The following is a 12,745-nucleotide window of genomic DNA, read 5'->3' on the forward strand; positions in this document are numbered from 1 at the left end:
AATACTTGAAGGGGTGTCTTGTGTGTGCACAATTTCAGCCATCATCCCTCACGCACCGTGCGCCTCTCCAAAAGAGGGGGATGACACTGCCATGGTCAGATTTACAAATCAACTTTGTAGGCCCTGTGATTCGCTCTGCTAGGGGGAATAAGTACATGTTGACTGTGACATGCTTGTTTACCAAGTGGTTGGAATGTCTCCCAGCCCCAAATTGCAAGGCAGAAACCGCAGCTGCCCTGATGATTAACCATATCTTTTCCCGTTTTGGTCTACCTCAAAGGATTGAGTCAGACAGAGGTAGCCACTTCACCAGTGAAGTAATGACAAAAATGTGGGAGATACTGGGGGTCAAGAGAAAGCTGCATATTGCTTATAGACCAGCTTCTTCTGGGGCAGTAGAGAGATATAACCGGACAATTGTGAGCATCTTAAAAAAGTTTGTGGCAGATTCTGGGCCAAGTTGGGATATCCGATTACCTCTGGTCCTAATGGCCATCAGATCTACCCCTTCATCTGCAACCAAAATGTCACCATTTGAGTTGATGACTGGGCGCAAGATGGTGCTTCCGCAGCATTTGCTCTATAGGACCCAAGAGCATACACTGATAAATGCCTCCACAACTCATGAGTATGTGGAGAATTTAAGGAAACACCTTCAACATGCTTTTGCTTATGCTCAGCGGAATCTAGAAAGATCAGCTGATAGCATGAAGACCCACTATGACCTGAAGACTTCCAGGAAGGAATATCAGGTGGGAGACCGGGTCTATCTATACAACTTCCAAAGAAACCAGGCAAAACAGCGCAAATTTTTGCCTACATGGAAGGGACCCTTTGAGATCATCGACAAGATCTCCCCTGTGGCCTACAAAATCCACATCCCCAAAGGTCCTTTGGCAGCGGGGGAAGACAAGTGGGTCCACATAAACCAGTTGAAATGTTGCCATCCCAGGCACACTCTGCAACAACTGGAGGAATCCTCTGGAATCCTAGCGGGTACTGTCTCAGACTAATTCAGTCCAACCATAAAACATACCACATCTAGTCTCTAAAATATTGTGATTTGCATGAAACTGTCTCTTAGTTATACTGTTTTTTTTTCAAAATAAGAATGTAATGTTTCGTTATGATGAAATGCATATGCTGCCCCACTATCTCAACAGTGGTGGAAAAACGTCTATGAATAGGTATTGCCGCTCTTCCTTTGTCGTCCTAGGAGAAAGAAAACCTGGAGACGGGCGTAGGAGGACGATCCGGAGACCGGGAGCAGAGACGCAACGGGCCCGGGGTACCGCCCAATATTCCCATCAGGACCGGCGAGGAGAACCGATCGATCCGACCGGATGGAGAAAAAGATGCTGAACTGTGCCATCTATTAGAAGAAGATGAGGAAACATCCCAGGTCTTGCGAGTCCCATTAGTGAAATAGAATGGCCATCGCAAGAGGGGGGCTTGTGGGATGTTTTTATCCACGCATCCAAGCCCTACCTCAAAACTGTGCAGTACTGACATGGAAAACATGATGGCCAGAGCTTCCCAGAAAATGCACAGGGAAATGCATGAAGAATAGGCTGCCACTCATTTTTGCCGATGTTATGGGCACAGAAGGACACTGCCTAAAACCACCATTGGACTACCCACACAGTAGTCTGAAACCATTGGGAGTGGCAATGCTGATTGCCAAAAGCAAACCCATAACTGTTGGGAATTCATTTTCTTAAATCCCAAAAAGGGGTGCAGTACCAGTACTCACCACTATCCAAAAGCCGGCGTTTTAAAACCACCAGATTTTGTAGAAAACTGAATAAATGAACCCAAAACATGCCAAAGAAAGACATTTTAAGAGGTGGATCCAATGTAAAGTTATATTCTGAAGTGACTTGAAGGTTTATAACAAGACTGGCTGAGCTGTGGATTTCAGCAGTTTAAGTAAATTTGGACTGAAAGACACTAAGAATCTAAGTGTTTAAATTGACTGAGTGACCTACTTTTGAGTGTCACATAGGTTGCAATTGTTTAAATGTCATAGTTTTAAACTTAGAATCAGCATCCTAGCTGCATATGTAAAAAAAAATGTCTTGACTTAAACTGGGGAACAGAAATGACATGTAGCTAAAAACTGGCTTAAAGAGATTCCAATTTTGCCTGGCAACTACCCCCCATCAGGAGTGAAACTTGAGTCACAGCTGTGTTCCCAGGCCTATCTGCCTTTTGCTGGCCACACTAAGGATATGCCATCTCTCTGATAATTGAATTAAGGGGAGCCCCCACAGAATACAGGAGCTCTGAACAAAGCCCTGTCCTGACCCAGGCAGATGGTTTATTGCAGATGTCGTAAATGTAGCTTCCTCCTGGAAGGACAAAGGAGGGGCACTGCCTGTGAGAGCAAGCTGGCTTGGCAGAACTGGAAAAACCAGAAATTCAACCTTGTGCTGGGGGAAAACCACACCCCTTTGGGGCCAGAACATAACTCTAAAAAGATGAATAACTCATAGTACGGACTTGTGAAAATTATTTAAATGACACCATAATTCTTGTGATTTTTCTGCCCACATTTTAAGAGGTTTTTAGAACCGGTGGCATGTTCAGGGGGGTTTTAGCGGAAAAGAGGATATTACTCAAAATGTGTGCATGTGAAAAATCTGACACTTCATCAACTAATGTCCATACTCCTTGCGCACATGTGTGTAAATTTGGGTTAATGTCCGGTATTGCAAACCAGTTAAAAAGTGCAAAATATTGCCATTTCTGAATGCAAGCCCCCAGGAAGAGCAGAGTTGGAACAGGGGATACCTCCTGTGATATGTGATGGGTGCATGTAATTTCAAACCACTGTGTAGCTATGAAATGTGTATTTGGTTCAAATCTAGATTTGTGTGTAAGTTGACAGGAGGAGTGGACTTTCTGCAGGCTGTAAAATGACATCACTCTGACACAACTTAGCTCCCCCAATCAGGGGAGAAATGAAAGCTTGGCCAATGATAAGTGGAGAGGGGCTGGCTAGTGATGCTGCTCACACACACCCATTTTCAAAACACATAAAAGCAGAGAGACAGGACAGATAGGGACCTTCAAATCCATTTGCAGCTGGAAGCTCTGCCGGGAAAATCCATACTTTACCTCCATCAAACTTCAGAGACCCAGACCAGCAGAGTAGAGCTGACCTGTTAGCAGAACCAGAGAGAGCTGACCCAGATCACTGTGAAGTGCAGAGACCAGAGTCCAGTCTAAAACCTGACCAGATCCGTGGCGAGGCCCATTTCACTCAAGAATATAGTGTGAGTACCTAGCAAACTGTGCAGAACCCAATCTCTCACTTAAAATAATCTAATGCAAGCTATTTTAACTTGAGTAAAGCTGTCACTTGTCATTTTCTAGTTGCAAGCTGCACTTGCCTTTTTGAACTTTAAAATTTCAATCTGAAAAACGACCTTTATTTAATCGCTTATATCTCCGTGACCGTTTGTGCTAGAGAATTGCAGTAACTTTCCTCAGAAAGCTGAGAATCGTGGCTTTCCTACGAACCTAGAACCGCATACCTACCCCCTATAGTTCTGCCGTAATCGTGAAAAACGCACTCGGGAATTAAAAGCATTTTAGCATATTTTTTTTCTACATTGCCAGCACATTTAAAAGCATTTGGGCCTGTGTTTTCAACGTCTGTAGTCTAAGTTGCTGGGTGAACTGAATTACGTTTGAATTGCATTTCTGAGAATTGTGTGCCTTCCTTCCTTCCCTTTCCTTGCATTGCATAAAAGGGGGGGTGAATTGTACAAGAAAGTGATTACATTGTCTTTGCTGAAATTCTATCAAGTTATTTTCTGTACTGCATTTCATTCCACATTGCATCCATTTGAAACCATAAAAGTATTGTTGCTATCTTATCCATTTCATGTCAACTCCTTAGTGATTATCAAGAAGTGTGCTAGTGCCAGATTCTCTGTTGTTAATCTTTATCATATCAGATTAAGTGTGCTATTCAATTATTAATTTATTCTAAAGTGTGATATATATATCTATTGTTTAACTTATCAATTAAACCTTTTAACTTGCGAAACAGAACTACTTCTTGGCTCAGTGGGGTCAGGAGGATTCCAAGAGAGGGGTGTTATATAGGGGTAGTCATCCAGAACGCATGAACTGGACATAAAGATATATCAATAAGGGTTTTCATTCAGTATTCTAGACTAGGCGTTGACTTGGCTGTAGTGCTGAATTGAATCCTCTTACAAACCCCTTTCCCTTATCCAGTGCACCCTTAATTTGAAACTGATGGGCTCATTACCTTAGGAAGAAGGTGTTCATTAAAAATAAATCTCCCCCTTTTTAATGGTTTGCCACGATGTCTGGCATGGCAAAAAGGCATTGCTTTATATGAATAGGCAAATGCTCTTAACATCTTGCACAACAGCATGCTGTAAGTTTGTAACAAGGCTTGTAATATTTTGCTTTGTGGGCCTTTTAGTTTTTCATTCAGGATGTGGAAAATAAAGCAACAACAATATCCTTTTGCTTTAACAAGTCTCCCTAAGGATTCACTTATTGTGTAATGTTGCTATAATATGGAATATGTGTATTTTACAAGTAAACTATCTGAACTCTGAAGTTTCTCAGGGCCACGCGTGAGAAGGCCATAAAGTTCCAGTTTTTTTCCATTTGGTTTCTGGGACCTGTAGTTTTTTCTCTCCCGTTTGAAATTTAGGAAAACAAAGTCCTAGATTTCCAGGGAAAATCAGGACTGGATGGCATTCTCATTCATAGCCTTGGCAAACTTGAGAGTTCTGCTCTACAAGGCATTTTTGCAGGCCTTGAAATCCAAACTTTAAATATTTGTGCCAAATTGAGCTTGGAAGCTATGTGTTCAAGTGGCTACACTGTGCATGGGTTAAAATCCCAGCTTCACTGTTTAACCACAGTGTGTGATCCTGGGCAAATAATGTAATCCCTTGTAGTACAGATGACTGGCCTCAGCAGAGCCATATTTAACGTTGTTCTCATTTTGCTGTCAGTCACCAAAGTGACATGGGCCATCCAGAGTACTGCCCAACAGAGAATGAGTTAAAGCTTTTACTATGCCCTGTTATTCTGTCTTATTGAATCTTGTATAGTCTACCATAAAAAGTAAATGTCTGTGTGTGCGAGGGCAAAAGGGCCGGCAGATGACAAGAAAGTACCTTTATGCTCAGTGTGCCATACATCAATATGTATGCAACAATGATAGCCATTTGGTTAATGTGCCTACTGCTGAGATCTATGTTTAAACTGCTGGCCATGGGTTCAAATTCCCTCAAGTTTCATCCTTCCGAGTTCAGGTTGCAGTGTTGTCACTTCCTGTGATGTCACTTCCTGTGATATCATATGAAAAAGAAGGGGGTCCACAATTAATTTGCTGCACTTGGCCCCACAATTCCCAGGGCCGGCTCTGTGAAGAGTTACCACAATATGAAACAAGGAAACAAAACTCTCGCTACAAACACAAAGCCAAAAAAGCGGTAAATCTAAGTCTTAAGACTATGACAAATGTCATCACTCTTACACAGAATTATTTTTAAAAAACAAGTAGTGAGAGTACAGTGCAGTACAATTCAAAAAGAACAATAGCAGCATACAGGGCTGTAAAATTCCTACATAAATTCATCATAGCAAATACAATTGTGCACTTGTTCTAAACATTCTTAAAAAGCAGTCAAGCATAAAATGTTTTGTGCAGGGCCCTAGGTTAACAGTTATATGTTTGCTGGCACCAGGCATTGCTGATGCTGAATTTCTATATTCAGATGGAACCTGTAAAAACGCATTCACTCTAAATAGTAATATAAAGTCATCAATACATTATAGCTTGGAGCTAGTAACAACTTGAATTTTCTGCAGATTCGCAGTGCTATGTAAAGAAATGTAACCTTGCGAATGTCAGTCAATCCGCATGAATCAACAGTCCCACTCCTATGTCGAACTCTTTAATGAGAGGGAACGGACCCTACACCCAACTGGTGACGTGGTCATGGAACATGTATCCTCCTGAAGAAAGAATGCCCCCGAACCCTAACTCAACCTTCTCCTTTCCTAGTTTTTTTTAATTGTCATTTCAATTTTTATAAAAAATGAACATATTCCCTCCATTAACAAACGCTCTCCCTCCCCACCCTTCCCATCCACCGCCAACCCCCAGCCGCAGTCTAGTGATGTCCGCAAAGAGTCAAGGTTCATGCAATGCCTATAATCCTCAGTTTATGTGGGCATAGTGCCACATCATAGCCCATTTGTAAGAATTGCAAAACTGTACCCCATTCTTTTGGAAATGCAGCTTGCGCCCCTTGAATAATGTATGTCAGCCATTCCAAAGCAACACAATTCCATATTTTCAGAGACCAATCATGAACATGAGGGGGATCTTTGTCTTTCCAGTGTTGGGCAATCACCACCAGAGCTACCACCCTTAAAATATTGTATGCTTTGCGTTTATATTTAGGCCATTTGCTCTCTTCCAAAGAGCCAATTCCCAACAAGATGTCCTTTGCTTCAAGCTGCAGAGCTTTTCCAAACAGTTCTTGGATGTGCTTATTAATTGTTCCCCAATAGTTTGCCAATTGTGGACAGCTCAGCCACGTATGCATCCAATCTCCTTTACCCTTACAATCAGCCTTACTGATTAATTTCATTTTATATAATCTATAAGGGGTATAATGCCATTGCAGCATGGCTTTTATACCAGGATTCCCTGATCTGTAGAGAGAGTGTTAGCTTTGGAATCTCTTTCAATAGTGTTTCCCATTCCTCGGTAGGTATTGCAGTTCCCAATGGATGTTGCCAACTCTGGACATAATTCAGACTACCTTCTTGGAGCTCCACTTGTAGCAATCTATAGAGGTTCGAAATTAGGGATTTCTCCCCTGAGTTCGAAAATAAAAACTTTTCAAATGCTGTTAACGGTCTGATGGCCGCTGCCTTATATGGAGGGGCTAACAGCAAATGTCGAACCCGAAAATATTGACATCTTTCCGATTCCTTAAGGCCCAGATCTTTTTTATATTGTTCCAACAATTTAAAGTCTGTACCTTGAAACATATCCCTAATTTTGTTACACTTTATGTAAGCCAGGTTTAAACTGCAGATTGTTAAATATTGAGGAAAAGGGAAGGGGTATATTGTAACTTGACAACGAGTCCCTACTCTATCCCATATCTCTTTCACCAGATTGGTGATCTGACTAGCATGCATATTATGTGGGCAATCCTGTCTGGTAAGCCAAAGGAGTTCCGCTATACATGAACGCAAATTGCTTGTTCGATCTTGGCCCAGATTTGTTCTGTCTTTGGGGAAACCCATTCTTTCAGCACTCGGAGATGTGCTGCCTGATAGTATTTTACAAAGTTCAGTAATCCAAGGCCCCCTTTAAGTTTAGCTTCATGGCTACACAAGGGGTTTTATTGTTCCAAATTAATTTTGAGATCAAACTTTGGAATTCTCAAAAAATATTTGCCCTCTGAGACCTGTTCTCTAAGTCTTCACATTGAATCTCAAGGTTTTGGGTAAGTCTGGCCAAGTGTTCAAGTAGCTCCTCCGATTACCGGTTATCACTAACCAGTTCCTGTATTGCTCTTTCATTGGCATCAGTGCATTCGCTTTGTTGTGAAAGTAGTAAACTGCATTTGAAATGATGCCGTGAACATACTCTGGAAGTCCTGAAAACGTCTTGCAAAATCCTCTTTAGGACAGCTAAATCAACGTCAGGGCAAGTAGGAGTGCTTGACTGTTGAGTTCTAGATGTTCTGGCTCAAATATCTTGTAGAGGACTGTCCTTATTTGCATGTGTGTTGGGGCGAGCAACCGAAGCAGTTTTCTTTTTAGTTCCCGGCATAAGCTGTCTATTACTCTCTAGGGTCCCCCTGATCTAAACAATGATTGGGAATTCCAGTCTGACCTTGGATGGGAACCTGGCCTCCTGGTTGTATAGTATTAGTGGGCTTTTTGAATCTGCTGCCAGTCCCACCATGCATCAAGAACGTTCCAAGAGATATAGCATAGTGGAAAATGGAGCTCCTAATCAACGGCTCCCTGGTAGTTGTTTTTCCTGGTTTCCCCCCATACCCCCACAAAAAAAAATAATAGAGTCCTGTGGGTAGAATATATTGTTTATGGCCCCAGTAAACAATCCGTCTTGCAGAGGTACGTGCTTCTGATAACGATATTCTAGCACATGTTGTCTTACTGTGGCAAAATTACCTGTATTGCTGTGCTTGGCCTCTTTACCATTATGTAGAATACAAGATGCACTGATTGTTTTGCTGCTTGCAGCAAGCCATTCACTGAACAATTCAGCAAGTGTCAGCCCATTTGATGTTGCACCAGGCGAGTTCCTTATACCACCCTATTGTTCACTGTTTTCTCTTTAATCTTTGAGGTGTCAACACACTCTGCTACGTATGATTACCTTCTTCGTGTTTCCCGGATCACTCGCATCCTCTGTGCCTAATCCAAGATACCTCTTGTGGCTTCACTGTAAGTCATTTGCAGAAATGGCTTTTCGTCACACCGTTATAGCCTATGAGCCGCCGTTACGAAAACATACTTCCCGCTACTTATGTATGAGCTGTATCTCTCAGTGGGACTGGGCCAATGGGCTGTAGGTGAGCGTGGAATTATTCAGTTTCATTACTCACTCCAGGTGTGTTTGTGGTTGATGATGGGACCGCCTCACGCTCTTCGGGGATTTCAATGCAGTTCCGTGCAGATGCTTGCTCCTCCGTTGTATCGTGCCACTTGTGCTCACCTTTCTCTTTATTTCTTCCGATTTTCCCAGGGGATTCTCAGCAGGGGGGTCTTGACACCAGTTATTGGCGGATAGTTCCACTGCCCTTCAATTCCGCAGTGCTTCTATTTAATGATTCACTTCACTAGCGCACCCCGTATTGGTAAAGAAAGAGCACACCTAGCTGAGTGTCGGGCGTTACCGAGCCTACTAAAGCTCTTCCTCTACTGCAAATCTGACTTTTAAAGACCGGACACCGGTCTGCAGAAGGACCCAATGCTCACCCACGCATTTGCTTCTTTTCTACGAAGTGTGAAGATGCAGTTTGCTCCTTTAGTTATGCCAGTGTTTCCCAATCAGCGACAGAGCTCCGCCTGTACACACCCTCAGTACATGGCGGCCATCTTGGAAACCTCTCCTATTATTTTTTATAGCCTCTTTAAAATGCTTTGCGTGTTGGCTCACTTAGGTGCTTTGTTGAAAATGTTTAGCTACAAAGCTGCATGTTTGCAAAAATACTCCATTTACTGTGCAATGGAGCTTTTGCATATTTCTTGTATTTTGCCAATATTGGCTTTTTCGTTGGCTCAATTGTTGATATTGTTTTAATTTTGAATGAGATACACCAAACTTGGTCTGGGTTGAGTATTGTGATCATCCATCAGTAAATACAAAAGAATATATTTGTGATGAGAAGTCTTCGTTGATGCATTATGTCTCATTTACCTCCCTCCTTACATGTATTTCATATTGATCACTTAATTTTGTTCATGGTAGGTTTGCTCCAAATGTGTGAACTTTCTTTGCAACATGTTTACCCACTCCGGACCTGCTGGCAGCATAAACGTTTCTGTGGGGCATTCCCTTCTTTATTGCACATGAAATGCTCATTCTGCTCAGAGACACGTGACATTGTTTTACCATACTAGAAGAATTTGCCACAACCATTAGATACAGACGCAGGAAGACATTCATAGGGACATCTGTGCAGATGCCCAGGTCCCTATGGGTGATGCACAACCCAAGATCAACTACCACCATATGGATCTACGTGTCACGCATCAGATGCTGAGCAGAATTACACGCATGCTCTGCAACAAGCACTGGAACACAACTTCCAGTGAATACATGGAATGATAAGCAGTTGTTGCCACTGGACTCGCCTTAGAACAGGTTTCTGTAGTGACTAGAGAGTTTGGCCTGGGTAGAGATAGCTTTACCTCTCTTCCAACGCTCTTGGGGCAGTGCATGAAGAGGGGACTTTGTATGGGAGGCCGTTCAAGTCAAAATTACACCTTTGTGAATGTGACATATTGAAGTGAATACAACATGCAGTGAAATGAGTAAGGCATACACTGAGATGACTATAATACGTATCGAAATGAGTATAACATGTATTGAAATGAGTATGACATGCACTGAAATTCAATGAATAAGACATGCATTGAAATGAATAGGACACACATTGAAATGAATATGACATCTATTGAAGTGAATATGACACACGTTGATGTGAATATGACATGCAATGGAATGAATGTTGGCACCCATTGAAATGAATATGACACACGTTGAAATAAATATGACACCCATTGAAATGAATATGACACGCATTGAAATAAATATGACACACGTTGAAATAAATATGACTCACGTTGAAATAAATATAAGACCCATTGAAATTAATATGACACCCATTGAAATGAATATGACACGCATTGAAATAAATATGACACACATTGAAATAAATATGACTCACGTTGAAATAAATATAACACCCATTGAAATGAATATAAAACACGTTGAAGTGAATAGGACACTCATTGGAATGAATATGACACCCACTGAAATGAATATGACACACGTTGAAGTGAATAGGACATGCAATGGAATGAATATGACACCCATTGAAATAAATATGACACACGTTGAAATAGATATGACACACGCTGAAATAAATATGATACCCATTGAAATGAATATGACACACATTTAAATAAATATGACACCCATTGAAATGAATATGACACATCTTGAAGTGAATAGGACATGCAATGGAATGAATATGACACCCATTGAAGACACACGTTGAAATAAACATAACACCCATTGAAATGAATATGAAACAGTTTGAAGTGAATATAACATTCATTGGAATGAATATGACACCCATTGAAATGAATATGAAACACATTGAAGTAAATATAACATGTATTGGCATGAATAAGACACACATTGAAATGAATAGGACATGCATTGAGATAATTATGACATCTATTGAAATGAATATGACACACTTTGAAGTGAATAGAACATGCAATGGAATGAATATGACACCCATTGAAATGAATATGACACACGTTGAAGTGAATATAACATGCATTTGAATGAATATACCATGCATTGGAATGAATAAGACGTGCGTTAAAATGAATAGGACATGCATTGAAATAAATATGACACCCATTGAAATGAATATGACACATGTTGAAGTGAATAGGACATGCAATGGAATGAATATGAAACCCATTGAAATGAATTTTGCACGCATTGAAGTGAATGTAATATGTATTAAAATTAATTTAACATCCATTTGAATGAATAAATCATTACCTCCATGTCCCCATTCCTCTTCCCAGTACTTACCTTTGAGTATGTTCAGTGCTCACTGGAACTCTTTTCTTTTCAAGCTGCCCTCCTTCAATTGGAAGGAGTTATCAGGTGTTCTAGGGCTTTGGTGGTCTTCAGGTCTTCGATCTAGTGGAATGATGTTATGGTTCGGAAAGACAACACCTTGGCTCTTGCTTCCATCAACCATCAGGGGGCTACGGGGTCCCGCTCCCTGGAGGATCTGGCTTTGTCCATTTGGACCTGGGGCACGGCACACCTGATCTCCTTGAGAGCGGTCCATATCCGGGGTGTGGACAATGTGACTGTGGACCGGCTCAGCAGGGTGTTTCCGGTCTCAGCGAGATGTCTCTTTGTCCCAAGGTTTTTCAGGATGTGTGTCGGTGATTCGGCATCCCTGGATGGACCTCTTTGCCTCCCCCTGCAACTCTCAACTTTCCTGGTTTTGCTTGAGGACTCTGCCCCCCAGGGGTTTGTGGGGGGGTGGACGCTCTTCCCTTGACTTGGCCCCTCAGAGCTTCTTTATGCCTTTCCTCCAAATCCCCTGATTCTGCAGGTCATCAGCACAATCAGATCATCTCCATGTGTGTTTATCCTGGTGGTCCCTTACTGGCCTCAGAGGGGGTGGTTCCCGGGCATTCTGGAGATGCAGTTAGCTTCTCCTTGGGTGTTGCTCAGGTGGCCGTCTGCATTGCGGGTGGTCAATGTCCCCCTTCTCCTCTCTCATCCGTTGTGGGTTCTGGAAACAGAGAGGAGGGATCTCCTGGCATTAGGCCTTTCAGCTGCAGTGGCGGGGATGGTTCAGAGGGCGCGTCAGTCCTCTACACTTAAATTCTGACCGTCATTGGGCTAATTTGCTGGCTTGGTGTCACCTGAAGTGTGTCCTGGCACTGGAGTGTGGCATCCCAGACATTTTACAATTTCTTCAAGAAGGGGCGGAGAAGGGGTTGGTGGTCTCTACTTTCTGTTCTCAGTGGTCTGCCATTCGGGCTTTCCAGGTTTCCTGGTCCTCTCCGGTAGGGGGCGAGGCTCTGGTCTCAACGCTCTTGAAAGGGGCTGCAGGTACACATCCTTTGGGCCCAGTTGGGGTTCCCCATGGGACCTTCCTTTGGTCATGTCCATGTTGCAGAAGCCTCCATTTTAGCCCCAGGAGGAGGTGGAGATGAAATAATTGTTGCTAAAGACTACCTTCCTGATTGCCATTACTTTGGCTCAGCATTTGGGGGAAATCAGGACCCTATTGCGTAGGCCACTGTTTCTAGTGGTCGAGGAGGAGGCTTTGGTGCTGGGCTGTGACCCCTCATTTGTGCCCAAGGTTGCCTCTTGGTTCCATCGGTCTCAGGAAGTGGTTATCTCAGCTTTCGTTCT

Source organism: Ambystoma mexicanum, chromosome 5p (genome assembly GCF_040938575.1).
Source record: "Ambystoma mexicanum isolate Mex_15411 chromosome 5p, UKY_AmexF1_1, whole genome shotgun sequence".
Taxonomy (NCBI): Eukaryota; Metazoa; Chordata; class Amphibia; order Caudata; family Ambystomatidae; genus Ambystoma; species Ambystoma mexicanum.